This window comes from Limanda limanda, chromosome 14 (genome assembly GCF_963576545.1).
Source record: "Limanda limanda chromosome 14, fLimLim1.1, whole genome shotgun sequence".
In the NCBI taxonomy this organism is placed as follows: Eukaryota; Metazoa; Chordata; class Actinopteri; order Pleuronectiformes; family Pleuronectidae; genus Limanda; species Limanda limanda.
In genome coordinates this window covers 1,066,454-1,071,453 of record NC_083649.1, presented here as the reverse complement: position 1 = coordinate 1,071,453, position 5,000 = coordinate 1,066,454, and positions in this window count along the sequence as shown.

Here is a 5,000-nt window from a genome sequence, read left to right as displayed (position 1 = left end):
ACAGGAGACAGGAGACAAGGAGACAGGAGACAGGAGACAAGGAGACAAGGAGACAGGAGACAGGAGACAGGAGACAGGAGACAGGAGACAGGAGACAGGGAGACAGGAGACAAGGAGACAGGAGACAGGAGACAGGAGACAAGGAGACAGGAGACAGGAGACAGGAGACAGGATACAGGAGACAGGAGACAGGAGACATTGAGACAGGAGACAGGAGACAGGAGACAGGAGACAGGAGACAAGGAGACAGGAGACAGGAGACAAGGAGACAAGGAGACAGGAGACAGGAGACAGGAGACAGGAGACAAGGAGACAGGAGACAGGAGACAGGAGACAAGGAGACAGGAGACAGGAGACAAGGAGACAGGAGACAGGAGACAGGAGACAGGAGACAGGACACAGTAGACAGGAGACAGGAGACAGGAGACAGGAGACAAGGAGACAGGAGACAAGGAGACAGGAGACAGGAGACAGGAGACAAGGAGACAGGAGACAGGAGACAGGAGACAGGAGACAGGATACAGGAGACAGGAGACAGGAGACAGGAGACATTGAGACAGGAGACAGGAGACAGGAGACAGGAGACAGGAGACAGGAGACAAGGAGACAGGAGACAGGAGACAAGGAGACAAGGAGACAGGAGACAGGAGACAGGAGACAGGAGACAGGACACAGGACACAGGAGACAGGAGACAGGAGACAAGGAGACAGGAGACAAGGAGACAGGAGACAGGAGACAGGAGACAGGAGACAAGGAGACAGGAGACAGGAGACAGGAGACAGGATACAGGAGACAGGAGACAGGAGACATTGAAACAGGAGACAGGAGACAGGAGACAGGAGACAAGGAGACAGGAGACAGGAGACAAGGAGACAAGGAGACAGGAGACAGGAGACAGGAGACAGGAGACAGGAGACAAGGAGACAGGAGACAAGGAGACAGGAGACAGGAGACAGGAGACAAGGAGACAGGAGACAGGAGACAGGATACAGGAGACAGGAGACAGGAGACATTGAGACAGGAGACAGGAGACAGCAGACAGGAGACAGGACACAGGACACAGGAGACAGGAGACAAGGAGACAGGAGACAAGGAGACAGGAGACAGGAGACAGGAGACAAGGAGACAGGAGACAGGAGACAGGAGACAGGATACAGGAGACAGGAGACAGGAGACAGGAGACATTGAGACAGGAGACAGGAGACAGGAGACAGGAGACAGGAGACAGGAGACAAGGAGACAGGAGACAAGGAGACAAGGAGACAGGAGACAGGAGACAGGAGACAGGAGACAGGAGACAGGAGACAGGAGACAGGAGACAAGGAGACAGGAGACAAGGAGACAGGAGACAGGAGACAGGAGACAAGGAGACAGGAGACAGGAGACAGGAGACAGGATACAGGAGACAGGAGACAGGAGACATTGAGACAGGAGACAGGAGACAGGAGACAGGAGACAGGAGACAAGGAGACAGGAGACAGGAGACAAGGAGACAAGGAGACAGGAGACAGGAGACAGGAGACAGGAGACAAGGAGACAGGAGACAGGAGACAGGAGACAAGGAGACAGGAGACAGGAGACAGGAGACAAGGAGACAGGAGACAGGAGACAGGAGACAGGATACAGGAGACAGGAGACAGGAGACATTGAGACAGGAGACAGGAGACAGGAGACAAGGAGACAGGAGACAGGAGACAAGGAGACAAGGAGACAGGAGACAGGAGACAGGATACAGGAGACAGGAGACAGGAGACAGGAGACAGGAGACAGGAGACATTGAGACAGGAGACAAGGAGACAGGAGACAGGAGACAGGAGACAGGAGACAAGGAGACAGGAGTCAGGAGACAGGAGACAGGAGACAAGGAGACAGGAGACAGGAGACAGGAGACAGGAGACAGGACACAGTAGACAGGAGACAGGAGACAGGACACAGGATACAGGAGACAGGAGACAGGAGACAGGAGACAGGAGACAGGAGACAGGAGACAGGAGACAGGAGACAAGGAGACAGGAGACAGGAGACAGGAGACAAGGAGACAGGAGACAGGAGACAGTGAGACAAGGAACTAGGAAACAGGGAGTCAATGAGACAGGGACGATGGACTGCTAGGAAGGGTTCTGGTCTCTTTTTTTATTTTGAAGTTTCCCCCCATGTATATGGACTTCCTGTCAGCTGACGCTGATCTGCACCCCCCCTCTCTGGCCACAGGGCGGCTCCATCAGACTGCAGCTTCATAGACCTGCTGACAATAAGAAAACCAAGAGAGGAAACAAAAGAAAGATGTGAAGAAGAATTCTGTTTTCATTCAACTGCATGATGAGTCTGAAACTTTATTGTGATAGAATCCATTTTTATTGATTATCAATAAGTCATTAATCAATAAAACACAAAGACAATCCATGTCCGGATGATGGATGAAGTATCTCATGAACTTATGGTCACTCGTATCATCAGCTCAGATTCAGGAGGATCAGAATCCAAACCTGGTTTTCATCAGAGTTTCGTGTGAGGTGATTGTTTCAGTGATGAGCTCTGAAAGAGAAGCGGATGTTTCAAGTATCTTACAGATAACATGAAGGTTGGATGTTTTCCTGCAGCTGCTCAATGCATCACAGTCAAGCTTACGATTCTTCATGGTTTTGCTTTGGAGGTGTCTGGGAAAACACCAGTTTGAAGGATGTGTTCATAATGTGAAGCTCTTGAAACACAGTTAAACACCAGCCTCAGGGAAACTGTAGGTCCAACACCTGAGGGGGAGGAGTTTCACTCAGAGTCTGACAAAGATCACGTCATGTGGTGAAGCATCGTTTCCACCGGATCCGTTCAGATGCTTTGTGTTTATCAGCAGTAAGACTGGCTCTGATTGGTCTCTGAAGAAAAGCTGCAGAAGCTCCAGAGCTCCCAGTTTGCTCTGTGATGAGGTCCAGAGCTCCCAGTATGTTCTGTGATGAGGTCCAGAGCTCCCAGTTTGCTCTGTGATGAGGTCCAGAGCTCCCAGTATGCTCTGTGATGAGGTCCAGAGCTCCCAGTTTGCTCTGTGATGAGATCCAGAGCTCCCAGTTTGCTCTGTGATGAGGTCCAGAGCTCCCAGTTTGCTCTGTGATGAGGTCCAGAGCTCCCAGTATGCTCTGTGATGAGGTCCAGAGCTCCCAGTATGCTCTGTGATGAGGTCCAGAGCTCCCAGTTTGCTCTGTGATGAGGTCCAGAGCTCCCAGTTTGCTCTGTGATGAGGTCCAGAGCTCCCAGTATGCTCTGTGATGAGGGTTCGGGTTCGGGTTCGGGTTCGGGTTCGGGTTCGGGTTCGGGTTCGGGTTCGGGTTAGGCTACAGGAGGTCATGGCTTCTGTGTCGAATCGACAGTGAACTGAGAGTTTTCCTTCACTTTCTTTCAGCTGCTCCACAGATTCTCTCTTTCACACTGCTGTTGTTTAACATGAGGAGACTCTTCTGATTTCTTTAACCTTTAATGGATCATCAGTGTTTAACACTGTTGGGTCATGACTGTTCACTGGATCTCATCAAATCACAGAACTGAGCTTCAGCCTGATCATCAACGAGTCTCCATACAGTGAGATCATATTATATTAGAACACCTATTCCTATTTTATTAAACGAAATTTTCATTTCTTGTTACCTCATTGTATTTCATGTGTAACTATTTTCATTCTACTTTACACTTAAAAGTTTATCTTATCTTATCTTAACTAATCTTATCTTCATATACAATAATATTGTCAAATAAAATCATCAGATTCTTTATATATATAACAAGTTGAGAAGTGTAATGTTTGTCGACTTGTTTGTTGAATAAAATGACTTGAATGATCAAATAAATGCAGATAAATCGTCAAATAATAAAGTTTAATAAATATCGACGTTTTTATTCAAATTTCAATGCTGGTTTTTCCGAGGGTCCGTGAACGCGCAGGAGGCGGGTCTCTGCGCGTGCGTCTGTCAGTTTGATGAGGTTCGAGTCGCGCGCTGGAGAAGAGAAGCTCGAGCTGGATCCAGGTGAGTCCAAGCTGTGTGACCTCTGACCTCTGACCCCTGACCCCAGCTCGTCCCTCCGAACAGAATCAGTGTCTTTCTCTTTATTCACTTGGAAACATGTGAGTGAGATGTTGAGAGGAACTGAGGTCCGTGAACGCCTCATGGTGTGTGTGTTCTCAGAGGTTCTCTGCATGTTCCTGAAGGTTCCTGAAGGTTCCTGAAGGTTCCTCACTGTTCTACCTGTTTGTCAACATGGAGGACAGAAGGTGAGCTCACCTGCACGGCCCCCTGGTGGCCGGCTGCAGTGTGGCTCACTACCTGTTGTTCCAGCTCCATCAGCTGATCCTGGTTCCTCACCTTGAACATCTGGAAGAGAAGAAGAAGGAAGTGGAGACAGGACCTGTCGCCTGGATCGACCAATCAGGAAGAGGCTCACACCCTCGTGTGTCCAGACGCCGCAGATACATGAAGATCAAAGGAAACATCAAACACAACTTCATCGAAAAGTTTCAACAACTTTTAGTCTGAAGAACTTTTATAAACTTCTAGTGGGAAAGTGTCAGTGTGTTGATGTGTTGTTGTGTTGATGTGTCAGTGTGTTGATGTGTCAGTGTGTTGATGTGTCAGTGTGTTGATGTGTTGATGTGTTGATGTGTTGATGTGTCAGTGTGTTGATGTGTCAGTGTGTTGATGTGTCAGTGTGTTGATGTGTCAGTGTGTTGATGTGTCAGTGTGTTGATGTGTCAGTGTGTTGATGTGTTGATGTGTCAGTGTGTTGATGTGTCAGTGTGTTGATGTGTCAGTGTGTTGATGTGTCAGTGTGTTGATGTGTTGATGTGTTGATGTGTTGATGTGTCAGTGTGTTGATGTGTCAGTGTGTTGATGTGTCAGTGTGTTGATGTGTCAGTGTGTTGATGTGTCAGTGTGTTGATGTGTCAGTGTGTTGATGTGTTGATGTGTTGATGTGTCAGTGTGTTGATGTGTCAGTGTGTTGATGTGTCAGTGTA